Here is a 24,668-nt window from a genome sequence, read left to right as displayed (position 1 = left end):
TCCAAGGAGAGAGGCCTGGCACAGATCCTTCTCTCACAGCCTTCAGAAGGAAGGAACCAACCCTATCAACACCTTGATTTCAAACTTCCAGCCTGAAGAACTGTGGGAAATAAATTTCTGTTGTTCGTCATCCAGTCTGATGCTTTGTAATGGCAGTCCAAGCAAACGAATACTGACTCCCTCTCACAAGGGAATCCTAGGGGAGGGCCAGGGGCTGGTCGTGGACTAGTACATTGCTTCTCCCTGAGATTTGTGGATTTTATCAGAGGAATTTATGAAAGCCTTCGTATCTATTACCTTAATATCTTGTTAGGGCAGAGCTTGAGGCACTGTCACAGGTTGTTGGAGAATAAGTTTTGGGGCAAGGGATTGTTCCCAGTGCCCCATAATCATCTCCAGGACACCAGCCTCTTATGACTACACAAAAGACTGCAACATCATTGGCCACATCCCAAGAGCACTGGCCACTGCTTCTAAATTCTTTCTAGTCTGGGGAGTCTGACGCTCCCAGAGGCTGCTCTCAGTTCAGAAGCTTCCTATATTACACAAAGCCTGCCCTGCAGGTCCCGAAAAGGCAGAGGATGGGAAAACACATCATAGAGTCAGCTTGTGATATCACACATCATCTTTAAGAAAGTATTTGTGGAGCTTCACAAAAAGCCCCCGTGCCTCTAATGTGGGCCCACACCTGAGGAAAACATTTGGATAGATTTTATCTGGCAAAAGGCCAAGGAAGCCAGCCAAGATGAGATCTGTTCCTCAGACTCACTCATTGCAGTTCTGCAAGGGCTGATCTCATGAACATGCTGCAAGAATAGGTTCATATAACAACAGGCGAGAAATCTCCTTGCTGGAGGAGGCAGCTTGAAGAAACCAGGCAGTTTGCTTGAAAACACAACAGCTTTTTGTAGCCCAAATGACTTAAAGCGCTTGGAGGAAAAGGTTGTATTTTGTCCCCTTCAGAAGCATTTTGGAGCCATTGTTTATAATGGTGAAAAATTGGAACCATCTTAAATGTTTCCAATTTTTTAAAAAGTGGGATTTATTAAATAAAATAGAGAAGTGAAGCTCTTAAAAATGATATGTAATGACATGGAAAGACGATGAAGAAATGGTGTTATCTGGATAAAAAAGTTACTTTTTAAAAGAGTAAGTATGCTACAATTTCATCTTTATTTAAAAATATTTATAAGAAAGACTAAATGGTTATATAGAAAATGGCAACTTATCTCTAAGTGGTAAGTTCATAAATGCGTATATGTTTTCTTCTTGTTTCTTTTTGCTGTGATATACACAGTCATATGTTGCTTAATGAAGGAAATATGTTTTGAGTAATCCACCATTAAGTAATTTCATCATTTGCGTGAACATCATGGAATGTACTTATACAAACCTAGATAGTATAGCTGACTACATACCTAGGCTATGGGTTATAGTCTATTGCTCCAAAGCTATAAATCTGGACAGCATGTTGCTATGACGAATACTGTAGGCAATTGCAACACATTGTGTACTTAAACATATTTAAACATAGAAAAGAACAATAAAAATGTGATATTATAATCTTACAGGAACAGTGTTATATATGCAGTCCATCATCGATCGAAATGCCATGTGGTGCATGACTGTATGTGTGGATATATCTATATCTATGTCTATGTCTATATCTATCTATATATGTGCATGTATATATATGTATATATGTATATATATATATATACACACACGTATATACAGAAGAAGAATTTACCCTGTGTTTTTGTCCCTCTTTATGTAGTGAGAGAGAACTAAACCAGACAATCTTTAAGCTCTTTACCAGCTGTAACATTCCAAGACTGATTCTGAAACACTGGAAATTAGTTGGACTTAGTGACATAAAAAGTATTTATGAAAAGAATGTTTGCCTGATTAAAAACAAAGTTGTTGGAGAATGTGGACCTGGCTGCTACATCCACACAACCCACAGGCTTTCATGATGTTTTGGCTGTGCTGATTGTAAAGGCAAAATGATGATAGCTCACAGCTACTAAATGCATTACGTACTTGGAACTGGGCCAACTGTTTTACATGTATCATTTTACTTAATCCTCACAGTAACCCTATGAGGTAGATGCTCCCACTGCAAGCTGTAACTCTGGAGAGATCAAGTCAATGCCCAAAGTCAGTAGCCAAGAGAACGGGGTGTGTGTTTGAAGTTCAAACCCTGAGATTTGAGTCCACAGCCTTCATCTTACTTTCTGCTGTCCCCTGGTGGAGCATTTCCCTTAGCCTTGCCATGGCAGGAGAACATGGCATCCTGGAAGAGACCAATGGGGCAAGTGTAAGCCTTTTGGGTCATGAGTGTTAGTAGAGAATAACCCACTGAAGTCTCCTTAGGGCAAATGAAGTGACTCCACAAACCAAGAGCTGAGCTTGGTGGGAAATGAGTCATGAGCGTCAGCCCAGGGAAAGGTCACGGTGGTTCTCCTCGGTGTCAGGCTCAGGGTAACTGGAGCAAAGTGAAGAATTGCTAGGAATGGAGGGTGAGTAAGGGAAATAAGCTACACCGAAGAGTTTGCATTTCCTTAAAAGTGTTATGTAAGGTTTCATGCTGGAGATGAGTTAATGAAACATGCTGTTACTTTAATGAAGTGTTCTAGTTTTAGAAGCATGAGGTTTGCATGTGAGCTGTGCAATTCCCCACTCCTGCACTGCCCTGCTGTATATCATGAAGCCAGGAGCCTCAGGTTCCCATGCCAGCTCACCCCCATCTGGGTTCAGATGGTGGAAAGAAGAGAGAAGTCAAGACATCTCCCTCCATGGTCTGCAGCAACATCTCTGCTAGAGGTTACATCTCCTCTGAGGCTCTAGCCCTCACTAAATGACCTACCACATTTCCAACTTCTGCTGGATGACGTGAAACCCAGGCTCTGGTAACCCCACTTCCTCCCAGTTCCTGCCCGCCCGCCAGTCTTGTGGTGGTAGCAGCTTCTTACCATCACCAATCTTTGGCTAACTTGCATCCTTTGCTTAATTTTTCTGTTTTTTTTTTTCCATTACTTGTGTAACCAATTACGTTCCCTCTGTTTGACATATCAGAGTGGTTTCCTTTTTAATAGATACATAATGATTGTACATATTTTAGGGGTACATGTGATATTCTGTTAAATGCATACAATGGATAGTGATCAAATCAGGGTAATTAAGATATTCATCACCTCAAACATTTATCATATGATTCCTTTCTTTTGATTGAACTCTGACTGTTATGTTCTTTTAGTTATCAATTTCTGAGTTATTCCATGATCTATAGGGTAAAGTGTGGCAGGTAGTGTAAGGGGACTTCAAGGAAGGTTCTATGGCAACATGAAGGTGGGTGATGATAATACCACCAGGAGCATCAGGTGTGACATTTAGCTTGGCCATTAATGAGGCCAAGCTGAATGAGGGAGCTGGAGGAGAGAGGAGCATTTGAGTGAAGGGATCTGTGTAAGCAAAGGCATGAGCAGTAAGAATCCTGGTCTTGTAAATAATGTCAAGTAATGAATAAAAAAATAGATGAAAAGTCTTCAGGACCGCAAACTGAAGAAGTTCTTCAGTGAAGGTGCATTTGAGGATGGAGATATGTAGGGAGTATCAGAGAACCAATGCATTGTGGATGTGTCTAAAATGCAACATTTTGAAGCAGGAGGATTGCCTGAGTCCAGGAGTTTAAGACCAGCCTGGGAGCATAGCGAAATCTCATTTCTACCAAAAATAAAAAAAGTAGACAGGCGTGGTGGCACAAACCTGTGGTCCCAGCTATTTGGGAGGCTGAGGTAGGAGGATTACTTGAGCCCTAGAGGCTGAGGCTGCAGTGAGCCATGATCAAATCATTGCACTCAGCATCGGCAAGAGGTGAAACCCTGTCTCTAAATAAATAAGTAAATAAATAAATAAGAAGTGCAAGATTGGAGAGAGTTGGGAGGAATAAACCCAGAAGGGTATATTGAGGTATGACTAAATGCCAGATTAAATATTTGGGCTTCATCTCAAGGCAACTGTAGGCATCATTGACTCCCAAGTCTTTGCCATGAAAGGTATTCAATTAATCTTGTTTAATAAGTAAAGAACTACTGAAAATCTTGGTGAACGGAAGAGACACAAATAGAGCCATGCTCTGCAAAACGTTCTGGCAGAAATGTGTAAACTCAGAGTGGTGGGAGGGCAGGAGGGGTGGGGACCAGTTAATAAGTGACTGCAAGCTGGCTGGGTACAGTGTCTTATGCCTGTAATCCCAGTGCTTTGGGAGGCTGAGGTGGGATGATTGCTTGAGCCCAGAAGTTTGAGACCAGCCTAGGAAACATAATGAGACCCCTGTCTCTACAGAAATTTTAAAAATTAGATGCGCATGGTGGCACACACCTGTAGTCCCAGCTATTCAGGAGGCTGAGACAGGAGGATCACTTGAGTCCAGGAGTTTGAGGTTATGGCGAGCTATGAATCACACCACTGCACTCCAGCCTGAGCCACAAAGTGAAACACAGTCTCAAAGAAAGAAAGAAAAAGAGAGAAAGAAGAAAGAAAAAGAAAGAAGAAAGAAAGAAAGAAAGAAGACAGAAGAAAGAAAGAAAGAAAGAAAAGAAAGAAAGAAAGAAGAAAGAAAGAAAGAGAAAGTTACTGCAAGCAATCATGAGCCTGAGAGAGATAAGGAGGACTCAGATATCTTACATACCAAAAAATTAGAATTGCAGATCTCAGATGTGGGTGACACAAGAGCGCCTCTGAGGCCCAGCACCCAAGCCCTCGGAGTCAATGATGCCTACGGTTGCCTTGAGATGAAGCCCAAATATTTAATCTGGCATTTAGTCATACCTCAGTATACCCTTCCGGGTGGACAGAAACGCCAGCATGAACATATGCATTTGATCAAGCAAGGGCCCAAGAAGGGCAGGCATGGAGAAGATGAGGGAGACGCATGTTTAGTGGTGGCAATTATTTAATAACCACCCTTGGATCTCCTGGCGTTTTCTCTCCTGTTATTGTAAAGACATTCATTTTTCTTTAAACCCAATAAATTATTCTCTGTCAGCAAGCTGGGGGGAGGGGATGAAGAAAAGACCTCGGTTTGCTCTTGGCTTTCCCTCTGTCTAGTCCAAACACTGGAAATGTCAAGTTTGCCCACTAATTAAACATGTCTGTCTTGGACTGCACTTGTATCTTTCACTGAGAAGGCGTAGATTTCCAGGGAGACATTACACATTCATGTTTCCAAATACAGCATTTTACAATCTCCCTGTGTGACACAAATACCATCTTTGTGAAAGTGTCTCCTGGTAGGAAAGACACCTGAGTAAGGCAGCCTGGGTCTGGTGGAGAGCGGGGATATGCTCAAAGCCTCCCTTTGATTTGTTCTTTTGGGGAGCTCCTCTGGGAGCCTCTGTAGGGCCAGCTCTGGACCTTGCTGGATTTCCATGAATTCTGCTACACAGCTGATGTCTCCCAGGACTGGATCATGGGAAATCTTGTTCCTTGGTCATGTTGACACTCCCTGCTACTGTCCTTGGTGTCTGGGTGGTAGGGAACTTGGCAATTTGCAAGAGTATCTGTGGTCATAATTTTCATAATTTTGCAAAGCTTTCCTAGAAACCTAAGAGAAAGGTATCATTATCACATCCATTCCACAGATGGGGGCTTGTAGTCTTGAAACCTTTATAGAATGAGTTTTTTTTTTTTTTTTTTTTTTTTTACGTGTATTTTCTAGGTGCTAGCTATGAGCCTGGCCCTGTGTTAGGTGCTACAGATAGATCTGTAAACAAGATTGGCCCAGTCCCTGCCCACCTGGAGTTTTAGTGGAGAGTAGAGCAAATAAATGATCAGGCACTGGGGAATCAGAGAGGTTAGGAAACTCACCGAGGAAAAGATTCTGCTGGTTAAGTGGCCAGGCCAGGCCTGCTTAACTTTAAATCTCTGGTCCATCTTCTTGGGCAGTAAAGCACGAACCTTAAAAATGTGAGCTGAACATGTGGATGCCATCTGAATCCCATGGAAGTCAAGGAAGAAGGGAGCTGGAGGGGCCACAGCCTGATTCTAACATGGGTGAAGGCATTTCTGTTGTGCTGCTCCCAGAATGCCAGGCAGGGGTGACTCACTTGGAGGAGGCATGACACGGCAGAGGTCTGGGGTGTCCTTCCAGGCTCCCTGCCTCCTCCCCCCACTGTTAAGTCACCACAGTGTTGTGGGGGCTGGGGAAAAGCAGCAAGGCTGTGGGATGACAGTTTTCCATCCGCCTTCCTGGACCTGTTTTAAGTCTCAGAATCTCAGCTTCCCCATCTGAACGTGGGCATCTTGACACATCGTTAGACCATGAGTGGCCAGTGCTTGGGATTTCATGGACCACTCATATTTTTTAATGTGTATGTGTGTGGTGCGGGGGATGGAGCTCAAGTTAGGAAACTATACATTTTTTAAAAATCTGACTGTCTACTTTTAAAATCTCTTGTTAAACAAAAGATAATTTCACATCAGGTAAAGAAAGAAGGAATAATACAATGTATAAGAATACAAAATTAAAAATAACTCTTTAAATGGAATTTACATTAGTGGTGTTTTTTTGTTTTTGTTTGTTTGTTTGTGTTTTGTTTTGTTTTGTTTTTGAGACAGAGTTTCGCTCTTGTTGCCCAGATTAGAGTGCAATGGTGCCATCTTGGCTCACTGTAACCTCTGCCTCCTTGGTTCAAGCAATTCTCCTGCCTCAGCCTCCCAGGTAGCTGAGATTACAGGTGTGCACCACCATGCCCAGCTAATTTCTTTTATTTTTAGTAGAGATGGGGTTTCACCATGTTGGTCAGGCTGGTCTTGAACTCCTGACCTCAAGTGATCCAACCGCCTTGGCTTCCCAAAGTGCTAGGCTTACAGGCGTAAGCCACCTTGCCCGGCCAAATTTTACATTAGTTTTAAAGAGCTGACTTTGTTGTCATTTTTCTCAATTCTCTTTGGACTGTGGTGAAAACTGCACCACGGATCCAGCCCCATCTTTGTCCTTGGGCCCAGCGGCTGGGAAGATGGTCCATAAGCCCCTTTCAGCTGTGTGAGTTCTGGGCTTGCGGCGTCCACAGGGCAGTCTGGGGTCTGCAACTGTTCTCCTAGGAAGCAGACAGTCTTGGCTTCGTTTCACTCCAGAATTGCGTCTAGAGGCTTCTGTTTGGTCTGTGATCACTGAAATGGCAGCGTCCTGCCAGAGCAGCTCCCTCCAAGTCTCTCCATATGGGGACTGCATTTCCACCGGGCCTGGCAGCTCTTTTGCTCATAACATCAGTCCCTACTGATAGATTCGTCCCTGTCACACTATTTACTGAAACTAGGCCACTTAATTAGAAGCAAGAGATTTTGCATAAACTCCAGCAGTGGCTTTATAAATTCCAAGCATTGTAAAGGGACCAGATGGAAGAATGGGCCAATTATCATAGAGCTCAATGTTCCCACCCTTTCTAACATGCTCCTTAATCATGGAGGCACCTGCTCTCCTCAGGGAGTAAGGATCCTACTTTCATTGTCAGCTTACCATGAACATAAAAAGGGTCAACCCCAGCACAAATATGATTTGCTTTCTTGGGATACTTACATCACAAAGTCACTGGTTCAGAGATGCACTTTTTAGACAGCTATGGAGCCACATTAACCATATGGGAGAAGGGAATGCAGATGGGGCAGATGTCTTGTCAGCATGGATTTGGGCACCAGGCTGGGAGGAGGCACTAGAGAACCAAGCAGGCTTCCAGCTCTCAGTCTTACACTGTGGAGTCTTTTGGCTTCTCCAGATTCCTTCTCTACTCTTCTCCACTCTGCTGTACCTCAGGGGCTGACCTATGTGAACTACATGATCTGACTCCCCTGCCTTCTGGCTTCTGCTTGCATTTGGCCGATGAAAGCTGCCAATGAGGATAGGAAGATGGGAGGAGCAAGAGGCGAGGGCTTTATTCCTCATTCTCTCCTGCCAGGTCATTGCGGCTTGGCCCCACAGGACACATCTCCCATCAGGTGGCTCTTCCTTTACATTCTTCTCTCCAGTTTGGGAAACTGCCAGCTCCCTTTGCTCCTCCACGCCTCTGGTGGGGGGATGCGGGTGGGGGTATCGGCTCTCTGCTTTGGCTAGTCCTGGATACCATACTATCCTTTATTAGTTTCTCTAAACTTTGTAAACAAGTCTTGTTTTGGAGTATTAATAAAATACTCTGAAAATAACCCCATCTGGGTGAGCCATTTCTTGACCACCAGGACTCCAACCGTGGCAGGGGTCTTTAGGAATGTCAGGTGTGAGTACAACACAGTCCTTGTACCCAGGAGCTTACAATGGAGTTGGAGACATGAAACACAGATAGAAATGGGACCAGACTTTCTGTTAATCCAAGGCTACTATGAGGCGTCCTTGATTCAGAAAAAGGATCAATGTGGGCTGCAACATCAGGGGAGGCTTCTGAGAGGAGGTGGTGGCTTGGGTTGGGTCTAAGTATCGTCCATGTTTAGGGAAGTAGGGAAGAGGTGGTGGCGTGCTGGGTAGGAGAATAGCTTAAGCAAAGAGCAGGGGGTCAGGAACACCCGGGGCATGCGGTTTCAACTATAAACTCCAGTGGCCTGATGGGAAAGGAAAGTGGAGGAGGAAGAAGGGAAGCATTTGAAGAGGTGGAAGAGGCATGATGAGTCTGGACTTGGTGAGAACGAAGAGAACCACAGTCTGTGCGAATATCTCCTTCTCTCTGCCCAAGGAGCAGGTGCAGCTTCTTTCAGGCTCATTATCTGAAAGAGCCAGCTGCCCTGGAAGAGCTGGCTGGACTGTTCTCATCATTGAGCCCTCAGATCAAATATCCCATCCTTTGCGAAGCCTTCTGTGGCAGCCAGCCTCCAAGGTGGCCCCAGTGACACCTACCTCTTGGTATTCACAATCTTGTGTAGTTACTTCCTGTTGAGTGAGGGCTGGATCTAGTGACTTGGGTCTAAAGAACAAAATAAGGTGTGTGTGTATGTGTGTGTGCATGAGTGTGTGTGTTTCAGAGACTGTCATAAAAGGCAGTGTGGCATATTCCTCTCCTGCAGATCATTTGCTCTGGGGAAAGCTATTCCAGCTGTCCCGTGCAGAGACGTGCTTGGCAAGGAGCAGAAGCTGCAGGCCAACAGCTGCATGTGGGGGCAAATCCACCAGCTTCAGTCAAGCCTCGGATGACTGAACTCCCAGCTGACAACTTGATTACAGCTTTGTGAGAGACCCTTAGCCAGACCCACCCCAGGTAAGCCACTTCCAGATTCCTGACCCTTAAAAACTGTGAAAACAAACATTTGTGGTCTTGAATTGCTAAAGTTGCACAAAAATAGCTAACCAATACACACCTTCTCTGACCACAAAAATTAAATCAGCACATCCCTCTCCACCCTGCACCTCCTGTTACCATCACGCCATGCCCCAGCCTCACATGACCTGGCTGTTTCTCTCTCCGAGGGTCCTTCTCGTTCCTGCTTTAGTACTTTACTGCTTCCCTTGCTGCTCCTTGAACATGTGGGGCATGCCCCCACCTCACCACTTTTGCACCTACTGTTCTTTCTTTCCAGAAAATTCTTTCCCAGTTACATGCATGGCATGCTGTCTCTCTTCCTTGAATTTCTCAGTGAGCCCTTCCCTGACTACTCTATTTCAAAGTATAACCACATTCCCAATGCCTCCCTAGACTTGTCTCAATATATCTTTCTCCATAGCATTTATCAACACCAAACACAGCATATATTTCTACCCATTTATTCTTGTTTTTTGGTGTCTTTTTCTCACTAAAACGTAAGCTCCAGGAGGCTAGGCATTTCTGTCTGTTTTGTTCATTGTTGCATAACCAGCACTTAGAACAGTGCCTGGTGTATAATAGGTGCTCAATAAGTATTTGTTGAATAAATGATGATCACATTATTTTTTTCTGCATTTTGGCCCTCCTTGCCTCTTGGTATACATATGAAGGTGTAATTTTATGGGGAAAAAAGAAACTCGGCAGATGTAATAAATGTTACTTATCAGTTGACCTTAAGATAGGGAGATATTAATAATTGTGGATTATCCATGTAGATTCAATACAAGCATATGAGCCCTTAAATGCAGAGAGTAGGGGCAGAAAAGAAAACCAGCCAGATTCCAAGCATGCGCAGTAGCTGATGAGAAGAGGCTTAGGGTCCATGAGATGAGAAGGAAGGCGGGCAGTCTCCAGGGGCTGACAGAGTGGCCCCAGGCTGACAGCCAGCAAGGAAGCAGGGACCTCTGTTCTGCAGCCACAGGGAACTGGATTCTGCCAGCAATCGGAACGAGCCTGGAAGATTCTTTCCAGAGCCTCCTGATAGGAGTCCAGATGGCTGACACTTTGATGTTGGCCTAGTGAGATTTGGAGCAGAGAGCTCACATGTGCCTACCTGGACTTCTGACCTACAGAACTGTGAGATAATACATGTTTGTTGTTTTAAGCTGTTAGATTCATGGTAGTGTGCTGTGGCGGCACTAGAAAACTAAGACAGTACTCTCTTAATTATTGGCTGTTATGTTGCTAGTTTGTTTAGTGTGAGCTCAGAGCTATTGTCTATCTTGTAACCCCAGTGCTTACAACAGTGCCTAGCATGGAGTTGAATAAATATTTGCTGTATGAATGAGTGAATGGATGGATGGATGGTTGGGTCTCTACTTTGCAATGGGGTGGGGGTGTCTGTTGGCTTGTCTAGGGGTTCATTAGATTGTGAGAATCTCAGGCACCAGGGTCAGTTACATTCAACCGCACAACCTCAGTGCCCTGCCCTGACCTGCCTCAGAGTGGGCTACGGTACACCTTTGGCAAACTCATGGGCAGCCTAGGACCAAGCTACAAGGAAAGAGCACACAACACTGGCAAAATAACCTGACTCTGTATGCAAAGTCCTTATCCCTGCACTCTGTAGAGTCAGACTCTGGCTACATCAGTCAGAGATTATGAGGCAGGCTTTGGTGACAGATTCAAATGCAGCTGAGCTTTTTACTAACTTCATTTTCTCTGAGCTTCAGTTTCAAGCTCTCAAGTGGAGATGATGATGTTAATGCCCACGTCCTAGGGAATCTTTATGAAGATTAATGAAACTGTACAAGTAGAAGATTTTGCACACAGTAGGTGCCTAATAAATAGTAGGTCTTATTAGTTTGCCTTTTGTTGAATACTGCACCTTAGTGTTTTCTGGGGAAAGCTTCAGGTGAGTTTTTAGAGAATTTCACTTGAAATGGATGACAAGTCTGGTCGGTGACATCCGCTTTGACTTCCACAATGAACTCCCCCAGCCCAACTCAATGTCTGTGTTCATATTCACACCAAAGGTGATCAGCTTGCTCTGGCTGCAGCCATCCAGGGACCAGATTTACACAAAGCAAACACAATTGATGTTAATGGAAAGACAATGATTATAAAACACATGGCAAAAATGACAACGTTGAGTTGATCCATTTAGAAATGATGGAATGAAATATATGATGTTATCAAACACACACAGATACTCACACCCAGACACACACAAATACTTACACACAAACACACATATTTATACTCATACACACACACCCCTCACTGAAAAGGTTAAAGACGGTTAAACTATCACGGGAATGGATACAAAATATTGCATGGGGATTTAGAGGCAAGAAATACAAGGAAACATAATGCACTGTAAATTAAAGTCATTTATAAAGTGCAACTGGCACCGATAGAAAGGAAAAATGATTTGTCAGCAAAAGTGAGATGTCCTGTTATTTATTTACAGACTATTTCTATGGGACAGGAGAGAACATATTTATTAAGGGCTTGCTGGTGTACAAATACAAACATATTAATGCCGGGCACTGAGGACTCCTACCTAATTATTTGTCTCAAACTGACTTTGTTCATTTGTTAGTTTTAAGCCCACGAGGCCCCTCTGGCATTCCTTGGAACGTCTGTTCTCCCACCAGTGTGGATCTCTTTAGCTCCAGGGCTGGCCTTGCCCTGCTCTGTGGACACACGGCATGGAAAAGGTTACTCCCAGGGGTTACCATAGCCTCCCCTGACTTACACAGCATTGCCACCCTCATTCAGCAACACTGACAGGGTCTGTGTATTGGATTTTCTGCTCTGCCTCTGCAAGTGAGCATGGCTTTTGGTGTTGGAGGGGAGCCACTTCTGGCCTAAGGAGCTGTGGGTTTGATGCTTCTTCCCTGCCTCCTGCATTCAAAAGGAGTATGTGTTACCTGGGTATCACCTGGCCACTTGTGACCCTAACAGAAGCAATGACTAAATCTGGAAGCAAAAACAAACAGAGGAGCCAGAGAAGAAGGTGAGTTATATACTAGAAAACAAGGCTTACAAAGAATAGGATGGTGTGGATAGTGAAAAGGGAAAGAAGAAAACACAAGAACCTCCAATACTCAGACTGGAGAGAGGACTTGGGAGCATTTTGAGAGGATTAAGTGAGATTGTGTATGTAAAATATTTAGTACAGTTCTTGGCACCTAGGAGTGTTCAATAAACGATAAATAATAATTATTATTATATACTAAAAATATTAACAATGAGAACTTGTACCTTTTAATAACCCTTCTGTTATCTAAGCAGTTTATCTGAATTTTAGAAGCACACAGAATGTTTATTATCATAAAGATCCTGCTTTCTAAAGCAATGTTACCAGTTCAAAAATTGGAACCCAACTGAGACCCTATGGGGACAGCTACATAGAAGAAATTTAAAACCGAACACCAGCTGCTGATATTTAAGAAGTAGGCATCTCCTGAGATCAAGGAGAAATGTAACATGTCACTGATGTGTTACTTGATGTGAGGTAATTTGAAAAATTGATTAGGTGATTTTTCTACCGTACAATAAAAATATAACCATTCGTTGCACTTCAAGGCAAACACAAGTCAGTTCTGAACTCTGCAGTGGATACTATAGTGAGTACCCTGGGAAGTATCCAAGTAAATGTACAGAAAATTAGGATTCAAGAGACAAATCTCCACAACGAAGAAACTGCAGCAAAGAAAAAGATGACTTGCTTGAGTCCCTAGAAATGACAAAAGCTAGGGCCAATAACAAGACTCCATGCTGCTAAAATCCTAGATGTACTGGCATTTATTTCTTTCTGCCTGACCAGTTTCCTTTTTCCCTTCGATAGCAACATCACCTCTTAACTTTCTTTATAGAATCACACTTCTCCCATTTTCAGTCCATGTGTTTCAAATGCGGCTGACTCCCTCCAGCTCCAGAGAGAAGCAGGTGGAGCAGGTGTCCCAGGCCTAGCCAGCCAGAGCACCGTGACAGTGACAGGCTCAGGAAGAAGCACACAGTCCAAGTGGAGTCAGCAAGGTTTGGTTCCAGGACTTTTGTTGAAATTCTTGATAACAGAAAATCTCCCATTCTAAAGGGTTTGTCTAGGAGCCACCCAAAAAATTCTATTTGAGAATGGACATAAGACAAGGAAAACTGGAACTGAGAGACAGTGTGAGGTCAGGTCCTGATACAATTATTTAAGCTTCTAGATCCAGCAGAGCTTGAAATCAGTCATACTACTAGAAAGAGGGAGGAACTGATAGATAGGTAGATAGATAGGTAGATAGATAGATAGATAGATAGATAGATAGATAGATAGATAGATAATAGATAGAGAGGTGACAGATAGTAGATAGGTAGATAGATGATAGCTAGATACACAGACAGATAGATGTTAGGTAGATAGATGATAGGTAGGTAGATAGATAGAGATGGATAGATAGATGATAGGTAGGTAGATAGATGATAGGTAGATAGATAGAGATGGATAGATAGATAATAGAAAGGTAGATTATAGATAGGTCAATAGATAGATGATAGATAGGTACAGATGGATAGATGGATGAATAGATGATAGAGGTAGAAAGAAAGAGATTGATAAATGGCTAAATAGATAATAGATCGATAGATAGATGATAGATAAGTAGAGATGGATAGATGGATAAATATATAGATGATAGAAAGATAGATAGTATATAGATCGATAGATGATAGATAAAGATGGATAGATAGATAGACAGATAGATAGATTGTTAGATTATAGATAGATAGATCAATAGATAGAAATAGCTTATGCTGTCTTGGGTTGATGTCATTTATTTGTACTCGAATGAATCCTAACTAATATAAAATATAAATCCTTTCCTCTTCTGATACACCACCCTGCCTCTTAAATGTTGTCCTTTGAGAAAATACTATGGTACACTAACCACTAAATACTTGAGTGTATCTCCCTAGGGAGAGTCCTCCTATGAAAGTCTAGCACCTGTGCCTGTGGGAGATGCTAATGAGGTGCGCTGGCCCCCATGCAGACCTGGCTGTGGGGAGGAGGAAGGATGATGGGGAGCAGAGGCCAGAGAGTGCCTACAGGCAGGAATGAGAAGACTTTCCTGCATGCCTGGCAATGACATGGCACCTTAGCAGTGAGAGCTGTCAGCTTAGGCATCAGCTGTGCCACAGCAGCCTTCATCAGAAAAGGCATCTTAACAGGAAACAGTGAAACCACCTCTGAGATGGCTGTGAGTGTCATGACTGAGATGTAGAGGGAAAGTGGCCATCGTGTATGGAATAGCAGGAAATCAGGAGTTGCAAGATCCAAAGTCCGGGGTGGGCTACTGCTTGCTGATAGAGACCTTGGAAAAGTCTACAGCTCCAAGTTCCCAGCCTGTAAAATAGGAATAAAGATACCTTCCTACCTCTTGGGATTTCCTGAGGCTCAAAGGTGGCCAGTAATAGTAGTAAAGAATGACATTTTGTGTTCATTGATGTGTCAGCTGCAGTGTTTAGCATCTTGCCTAACTTTCCTCATTGAAGCTTCACAAGATCCCTATGAGGTAGGCCATGTTGTTATGCACATTGTGCAAATGAGAAAACTCAGGCTTACAGAAATTTAATGATTTTCCCAAGGTCATACAACAAATGATTGGCAGAGCCAGGATCTGAACTCACAGTGTGAATCCAGGGCTGTACCCTACTGTTGCCTAATGTGGTCAGAGAATATGGACCTTGAATAAGGACCTTGAAGATGTAGACAATGGGAACTAAATGTTCAGAGTGTGCTGTGTTTGGATTAACTCTTTCTATTTTCCATTAGGTTTTCTGTTATTAATACAACGACTCTTCTCTAAAAAGCTCTGGCATCTGGGATAAATTACTGTCTTTGTCCAAGCAGATGATTGTAATAAACAGCCTTAAAATTTCAGTGGCCTAGCAAAGTGGAAGTTTATTTCTTGCTCATGTAATGCACTATAGGTGTTTGGTTGTTGATCTTCACGTGCTGATCCAGGGACACAGAATCCTTCTATCTTATAACGTTAGCATCCTCTGTGGCCCTAGAGTGGCCTGCTGCATCCTTTAAATTCAGCTGGAAGAGAAGAGAAGAGAGAGAAAATTGCATATGGAAAGGTTTTTATGGGCCACTAGGACAGACACATTCACTTTATGCACATTTCCTTGGCCAGAATTCAGTCATGACTACATAACTACAAAAGAGATGGGGAATGCAATCTAGGTGTGTGCTCAGGAGGAAATGGGTTTTGTTGAACAAATAGAAGTCATTGCCACATTTATAAAATAACCATTTTTCTAGCTTACAAAATTTTTGATGATTTTATTGATTTCATGTCCCCTGTCTGGACTGCCCAGGAACCAGGGCAATCAATGTCTTTGGCTCAGCCTCCACATGGATACCTTGAAGAAGACATAATTCATGAGAGAGAGGAAAACAAGACTTCATCCCAGTGAAGCCTTTGATAATCCCCTCTCTAGTGGATGCTGGGATGCGCCACCCAGGTTCCTATCGGACAAAGGTGCTCATCCCCCGTTGCTGGAGTGTCGTTGGCTGACAGATGTCAGCTGAGATGCTCTCCAGAAGTTGTCCTCAGATGAAGAGAGCTGTCTCACCCAAGGTTATGACCTCTTCACAGGAACAACTTCCAGACAATGACTCCATTATGTGGGATATAAAGACCCAATCCCCTTGCCTCAAAGTGAGACAAAGAGGGTGCTCCCAGCCCCAGAACTCCTGTGGGGTTAACTGAAGCTAATTGATGCTAACTGTGGCTGCATCACAGCCTAACCTATCCTTTTGAACAATCCTACTTCTTCCCCTCCCCAACAGATGTGGTCCTGAAGATCCTCCTCAATCAGCTTCCTCTGGGGAAACTCTATTTCAGAGTCAGTTTCCTTAGAAACTGAGCCTAAGACAATTGGTGTCAAGAGTGGTTTAAAGAAGCAGACCCCAAAATGGAGTTTTGGAGCTGGATCCCCTGTTAACCACCTGACAGTGAGAACACCGCCACTGGCTGAGGGGTGAAGCATGGATAATGCTGGAGCAATGCAGTTATTAAAACTCCCCAGTGCTGAACAAAGTGGGATAGTAGTGGAAGAGAATCTCCTGGAAGGGGCATTGTCTCAGGCTTTTGAAAAGTGTAAAGGAAGTCATGATTATAAGGACTGTGGAATTAGATGATTGTGTGTGTGTGTGTGTGTGTGTGTGTGTGTATCTATGTAGACAGAGTCTCACTCCGTCTCCCAGGCTGAGGTGGCAGTGGCCCAATATTGGCTCACCACAACATCCGCCTCCCAGGTTCAAGTGATTCTTGTGCCTTAGCCTCCTGACTAGCTGGGACTACAGGCATGCACAACCACACTCTGCTAATTTGGGGTATTTTTAGTAGAGATAGGGTTTCACCATATTGCCCAGGCTGGTCTTGAACTCCTGCGCTCAGGCACTCTTCTAGCCTTGGCATCCCAAATTGTTGGGATTACAGGCGTGAGCCGCCATGCCCTGCCTAGAATAAGATAGTTTTTGTGATAGTCCATGCATTAAGAAAAAACAATGAATGGCTGGCAGAGTTTGTAAAGGCAAAGTTGAAAGTCATATGGCATCTTTGGCTGCATGTAAAAGAGGCTTCCATCCTTTGTGACCAAATGACATAAAAAGCTAAGGATCAAGCCCCATATTTAATTAATAGAGCATCAAGGACTAGTGGTGGTTGAACTCTCAACCTTGACAAATCTGCTCTACAAGGGTCAAGTTTAGGAAGGAATGGGACACTAAGATAAGGGATGTGGGAACGTCTGGTTGAGGCATTCAAAAGTCTTGAATTCACAGATCCTTCTTAATACACTGAGCTGAAAAAAGGGGTCCACTCCTCCCCATTAAAGACTAGCACCTCCTTGGTACCAAAATCTGTCTTAGTCAGCTTGGACTTCCATAACAAAGTACCATAAGTTGGGTGGTTTAAACAACAGAAATTTCTTTTCCTATAGCCTGAGATCAGGGTGCCAGCATAGTAAGGTTCTGGGGAGGGCTCTCTTCCCCGCTTGCAGACAGCTGCCTTCACACCGTGTCTTCATGTGATGGAGAAAGAGAGAGAGAGAGAGGGAGGAGATTATCTTCCTCTTTTTATAAGGCCACCAATATTATCAGATTAGGGTCCTACTCTAATGACATCATTTAACCTTAATTACTGCCTAAGAGCTCTATCTTCAGATACGGTTACATTCAGGGTTAAGGCTTCAATGCATGAATTTGGGGTGGGGGGCAGGTACACAATTCAGTCCATAGAAGTCTCCTTGCTTGATGATTATGTAGAAGCCCCTACTTTGCATGAAAACATACACTGCCTCCCCCTACCTCAGGATCTACCCTCACCTCATCTCCTTGTCACCAGACAAATTACTAGGGTTAAGTTACAAATGAAAAAAAGTCAGCAGAGGAAACCCTGGGCCTGCTAAGAGAGGACAGGCATATATCTTGAAGGAGCCACAGGACCTGGCAAACGTATCCCAGCAGGAGATAGAAGAGTATGAATGAGACTGGATACTGAGGGTCCCGGGTCAAAGGGACAGTTGAATAAGGGAGAACTTATCAATATGGGAACGCAAAAGACTGTAACACACTCATGTGCTGCTCTTGGAAGCATGGACAAAATCATGGTCCAAGCTACATAAAAATGATAGAACTTCTAGGATAATTCTGAATGAAGGGATCAAAAAGCTTAAGGAAGTTGGCAAGCTGGAACTGACATATTACCTAAACCCAAAAATCCATCAGTCAACTATGCTCTGCAGGTGGGACCAGAAGGCACTCTATTTACAAAATGAAAAAGAATGCACTGGTGAGAGGGGCATGAACGTTGTTGAGAAGTCCAGTGACGGCTGACTTCTATAGTCCAGGGTAATGGTAAGAAATGCTGTCATTAGCCTATCATATTTCCTTGATAGCAGTAGGGTTGATGCCGACAGAATCTCCAGTCAGCAGAGGTGAGATGGCAGAACTCAGCCATCAGAAGCAAGGAAGATGCAATTATTGTAGTAAGTGACAAGGTCAGGGCCTTGACCCTCTGAGAGATATGAAGATGGTTAATAGAACCCAGCATTCCTATTGATGAGACAGATGGACAGCCAACAACTACATTGCTCAACCTATACAATCAAAAGAAATGAAGAATGAATGATCAGGAGTCTGAGAGCAATTGTCACAACAAAAAATTATAGTCCACAGAACAGATTTGCATCTCACTAGTTTTTAGACCTGTAACTGACTTAAGGGGAGGCCAGGGCTCCAGGAAGAAGTATTCTGTAATACAATGGCAGGTATATATGGAAATGATTCACACAGCTCTTTTAAAAAGGGACCTATGACCATTTAACAGTCACACTAAAGAAAAGAGAATGTCAAACATTGGAGTTAGAAACAGGGTTGGAGTTGACATTGCACCAGGAACTCAAAGCAACATTATAATCCTTCTATTAAGTGAGAGTAGCTAGGAACCAGGTATTAAATGCAGTCTAACCCAGTTGTAGATCATATTGGGTTAACTGGGTCCAGTTTCACCCAAGGATCATTTCCCCACTTCACAAATATATAATGCCAACTGACATATTTGGTAAATAATAGAGCCACCATACTGGTTCCTATGCTTGTGGAAAAGCCAAGTGGAGGCCACTGAAACTGTCCCCCAATATAGTAAATCAAACAATATCACAAACCAGATGATTGGCGTAAATAAGTGCTACCCTTAAAATCTAAATGACGCAGGTGTGGTGGTCCCCATAATATTCTGGTTCATAGGTCTGGCTCCTAAGAAAAGCCAGACAGATCTTGGAAAATGAAAATATACTATGGAAACTCAACCAGATAGTAATCCCAGTTGTAGCTGTTATGCCAGATGTGGTATATTTGCCAAAGTAGATTAACCTAGTCTCTGATACATAGCATGGTCCCATGTGTTTGGTGAGTGAGTGTACTCTTCTTCATTCCTGTAAGTTTTCACTCAATTGGGGCAGGAAATAGTATTCATTTATAGTCGTGCCCCAGGGCTATGTTAACTCTCCCACCCTCTGTTGTAATTGAGTGTCCGAAAGGATATAGAACATTTTGACATTAACAGAACATCATATTGGTTCACCAAATTGATGACACATATTGATCATACTAGGTGAGCAAGAACTGGCAAATCCATTGGAGGCACAGGCACTCAAAAGGGTGGAAAATAAATCCCTCAAAGTTTCAGGTCCTACAATATTAGTGAAAATTTTAGGGGTCCAGAGGTTTGAAATATGCTGGGACATCTCATCCAACTATGAAAAGAAATATTGCATCTTCCTCTTCTTACAATGAAGAAAGCACAAATCCTGGTTGGCCACTTTGGGCCCTGGAGGCAGCATATTCCATACTTAAACACTGATAAATGCTACCGCCCATTTATCAGGTAACATGAAAGGCTGCTAACTCCGGGTAGAGCCGAGAGCAGAAAAGGGCTCTTCAGCAAGTACAGGCTGTAGTGTAAGTAGCTCTGCCACTTGGGCCATATGACTCAGCCGACCCTACGGTATTAGAGGTAGCAGTAGTGGCTCTCAGGATTTCACTTGGAGTTTGTGTCAAGTTTATCAACCCTTAGAGTTTTAGAAAAAAACCATGACATCTGCAGCAAAGAATTATACACCATCCAGAAAAAAATACTGCTGGTGTGCTGCAGACCTCTGGCAGGGATGAAGCTCCTGAACATGGGATACAAAGTGAGCCTATGTCCAGGACTGGTTATTGTGAACTGGATTGTCAGACCCACCTAGCTATAAGGTGGAACAGACTCAGGAGCAATCCAGTGTATAATTGAAGTGGCACTTTCAGAAATTATCAGGGATAGAGGTAAAAGTAGACTGCATAAGTGTGACCCAGACCCCCACATTATTAAAACTGTTGCACTGACACATCTCCCTTTGTTTATACATATGGCCCCATGGGAAGGTTTTTATAACCAGGGACAGAGGAGGAAAAGGCTGAGCTTGGTTCATGGATGTACTCACTCATCAGGACACTGTGAGTCAAAAATGGATTGCCACTTAACTACAGCCTCATGTAGGGGTGTCTTTGTAATACAGAAATTCTCCCAATTGGTGGAATGTTGAACATTGCACTAGGTTTAAATGGAAAGAGAAGTGGCCTGAAATAAGAGGGTGTGTATATATGGACTCATGCATGGTGGCAAATATCTGACTTAGGGATCTCGAGGGAGAAAAACAGGAAGATCAGAGTCAAAGGGGTTGAAGAAAGAGGCATGTTGCTATAAATAAATAAATATGAAGTTTGACGGTCTTTGTGCATCATGTGAATGCTCATGAGAGAGCATCCACCATGAACAGGCTATTTTTTTTTCTTTTTTTTTTTATTATACTTTAGGGTTTTAGGGTACATGTGCACAATGTGCAGGTTTGTTACATATGTATCCATGTGTCATGTTGATTTCCTGCACCCATTAACTCGTCATTTAGCATTAGGTGTATCTCCTAATGCTGTCCCTCCCCCCACCCCACAACAGTCCCCGGAGTGTGATGTTCCCCTTCCTGTGTCCATGAGTTCTCATTTGAACAGGCTATTAAATAACCAAATAAACAGAAGGACATGTCATCCAACTATAAAAAGAAAACCCAGACCTGCCATCAGCTGCCAAAGTGCTGGCACACTAATGGAGGAACCACATGGCAGGGACTGAGGCTATGCATGGGCTGTCACTCACCAAGGCTGATCTTGCTACTGCCACCGCCAAATGTCAGCTTGCCAGCAACAATGATTGATACTGAGCCCCCTATGTGGCACTATCTCTTAAGGAGACCAATCATCCCCCATAGGCTAGTTGATTACCTTCGACCTCGTCTCCCCAGAAGGAACAGCGATTTGTCCTGACTGGACATGACACATATCTGGGTAGCAGTTTGCCATTCCTCCTCTCAAGGTCTCAGCCAGTATCACTATCTGAGGCTTGATCCATTGACATGGGGCCCTACATAATACCACCTCTAAACAAGGCTCCGCTTTATAGCAAAGAAGTATGGGAATGGATCCATGACCATGGGATTCACTAGACCTGTCAGAAGTTTCCACCAGGAAGTCATATGAGGGTTTTTTGAAAGCACAATTGAGGCAGTCCCTTCACCCCTGAGAAGATGGGGCATTATCCTCTAGGTCACAATAGAAACCCCAAATTAATGGCCATTATGTAATGCTCTGTCTCTAGTAGGTGGGACCCATGGATTTGAGAACTAAGGGCTGGAAGCCAAGGTGGTCCTCCTTGCCTTGGCCCTCAGTGGCCCCATTGGGGAATTTGCGCTTCCTGCCCCATGACTCTGGGCTCTGTGTGGCTAGAGGTTCTCGTTCTGAGAAGTGAGACCACAGCATGTGGTCTAGGCCCATCCACCTCTAAAGCTGCAACTTAGTCACTTTGAGCTCCTCAAGCTGAGAGACAAGCAGTCAAGCAAAGGAGACCATTCTGGCAGGGATGTCGACCCAGATCATCAGGTGGGGGTCATGCTAATGTCAATATGAAGGCAGAAAATAATATTTTGGCATCCAGGTGATTTATGTCTCTTGGTACCTCCTTTCTCAATTTTTGATGGTAAGTGAACAACTACAACATTCTAATTTGGTTAGGATATGGGACCTCTCAGGGACAAGGATCTGGGTCACCAACCAGGTAAGTCACCTAGACCAGCAGAAGTGCTAATCCAAGGATAAGGGGAATCTAGAATGGGTAGAGAAGGGAAGTAATGAGTATCAGGTGTGAGCAAAACAGACCAATTGGAATCTTGGAGAAACTGTTCCTAGAACTTATTATGTAAAGAAAGTAAATCTGAATGGTGCAAGAAATGATCTTTTGTGGTTCTGTGGTGCTTGGCTCAGATTTCCCCTTCAAGATGAAGGCATGCGTTCTCTACTGCTGAGAGTTTTGGAGGCTAATGGATATCAGCTGAGTCCCTTTCCAGGACTCACCCTTAGCTAAAGAGAGGCACCTTACCCTATATCACATACCACCTGGAAAAGGAGGGGTGCAGCCTGCATTCAGTGACATGTTAATAGGGATATAGCAGCCCCAATCTTGCTGTCTTTATTCTTCTACAGATGTTGATCCCTAGGTCACTCCCTGATCAACTTCTTGCATGCATATCTGTCTTATAGCTTACTAGCCAGGGAACCAGACTTAAGACAGTCTCATCAATTATTCAGTTCTGTGAAATCCATTTTGTAAGCCCAGAGTGGGAGTCACATTATCAGGGGAGACTTGAGAACTGCCCCCCATGACATTTTTCCTACACTGTTGTGAATGGCGCCTTCTGTTCTCTTCTTATGGGCCCACAAGAAGTCACAAGACTCCACTCACAAGCCTAGAAAATGCAGACGTGCATTTCTTCATGTGTTTTTTGGCTGCATAAATGTCTTCTTTTGAGAAGTGTCTGTTCATGTCCTCTGCCCACTTTTTGATGGGGTTGTTTGTTTTTTTCTTGTAAATTTGTTTGAGTTCATTGTAGATTCTGGATATTAGCCCTTTGTCAGATGAGTAGGTTGCAAAAATTTTCTCCCATTCTGTAGGTTGCCTGTTCACTCTGATGATAGTTTCTTTTGCTGTGCAGAAGCTCTTTAGTTTAATGAGATCCCATTTGTCGATTTTTGCTTTTGTTGCCATTGCTTTTGGTGTTTTAGACATGAAGTCCTTGCCCACACCTATGTCCTGAATGGTATTGCCTAGGTTTTCTTGTAGGATTTTAATGGTTTTAGGTCTAACATATAAGTCTTTAATCCATCTTGAATTAATTTTTGTATAAGGTGTAAGGAAGGGATCCAGTTTCAGCTTTCTACATATGGCTAGACATTTATGCAGCCAAAAAACACATGAAGAAATGCTCATCATCACTGGCCATCAGAGAAATGCAAATCAAAACCACAATGAGATACCATCTCACACCAGTTAGAATGGCCATCATTAAAAAATCAGGAAACAACAGGTGCTGGAGAGGATGTGGAGAAATAGGAACACTTTTACACTGTTGGTGGGACTGTAAACTAGTTCAACCATTGTGGAAGTCAGTGTGGCGATTCCTCAGGGATCTAGAACTAGAAATACCATTTGACCCAGCCATCCCATTACTGGGTATATACCCAAAGGACTATAAATCATGCTGCTATAAAGACACATGCACACGTATGTTTATTGTGGCACTATTCACAATAGCAAAGAGTTGGAACCAACCCAAATGTCCAACAATGATAGACTGGATTAAGAAAATGTGGCACATATACACCATGGAATACTATGCGGCCATAAAAAATGATGAGTTCGTGTCCTTTGTAGGGACATGGATGAAACTGGAAAACATCATTCTCAGTAAACTATCGCAAGGACAAAAAACCAGACACTGCATGTTCTCACTCATAGGTGGGAACTGAACAATGAGAACTCATGGACACAGGAAGGGGAACATCACACTCCGGGGACTGTTGTGGGGTGGGGGGAGGGGGGAGGGACAGCATTAGGAGATACACCTAATGCTAAATGACGAGTTAATGGGTGCAGGAAATCAACATGGCACATGGATACATATGTAACAAACCTGCACATTGTGCACATGTACCCTAAAACCCTAAAGTATAATAAAAAAAAAAAATTATGGAAAAAAAAAAAAAGAAAATGGGAAAAAGGACAAAAGGGGTAGGCCAGGTAAGGTGGCTTATGCCTGTAATCCCAGCACTTTGGGAGGCCAAGGCGGGTGGATCATTTGAGGCCAGGAGTTCGAGACCAGCCTGGCCAACAATGGCAAAACCCTGTCTCTACTAAAAATACAAAAATTAGCCAGGTGTGGTGGCGCACACCTGTAACCCCTGATACTCAGGAGGCTGAGGCAGGAGAATCGTTTGAACCCAGGAGGCAGAGCTTGCAGTGAGCCAGGATGGCACCAGTGCACTCCAGTCTGGGTGACACAATGAGACTCCATCTCAACAACAACGACAACAACAATAAAATGTTCATTGATACTGAAAAAAAAAAAAAAAAGAAAAAAGAAAATGCAGACGTTCCTAAAAATCTTGGCACCAAGGGTATCTCTTGGCCCCTTTCCCTCAGGTCTAATATTAGTTGAACAAAATAATAGAAAAATCCATAAATCTAACATATTGGCTGGGGAAAAGTGAAAGGCAAATTTTCTAGGTGCAAAAAATGAATTGTATATTAGTATTATTATTCAGAAGCTCTGGCAAAAATTAGTGAATTCTGAAATCCATGGTGGTAATAGAGAAGAATTGGTGACCAACAATGCTTTGATTCATCGTAGTCCAGAATCCTTCTCCAGCACAGTTCTGATTGCAAGATACCCAGT

At 43.3% G+C, this 24,668-nt stretch overlaps 1 long non-coding RNA gene across 1 annotated transcript in view; it reads left to right on the top strand.

Annotated features, from left to right (window-relative positions):
* The first annotated feature begins 540 nt into the window (after positions 1-540).
* Positions 541-24,668, top strand: part of LOC131383836 (uncharacterized) — a 35,934-nt gene continuing 11,806 nt past the window's right edge. The window contains exons 1-2 of the long non-coding RNA XR_009214192.1: positions 541-1,149; positions 9,052-9,242. This is a non-coding gene — a long non-coding RNA (uncharacterized LOC131383836). The remainder of the gene's footprint in view (positions 1,150-9,051; positions 9,243-24,668) is intronic.

This window comes from Hylobates moloch, unplaced genomic scaffold, assembly GCF_009828535.3.
Source record: "Hylobates moloch isolate HMO894 unplaced genomic scaffold, HMol_V3 SCAFFOLD_6, whole genome shotgun sequence".
NCBI classification, from domain to species: domain Eukaryota; kingdom Metazoa; phylum Chordata; class Mammalia; order Primates; family Hylobatidae; genus Hylobates; species Hylobates moloch.
This window is presented reverse-complemented; position numbering and strand designations above follow the sequence as displayed.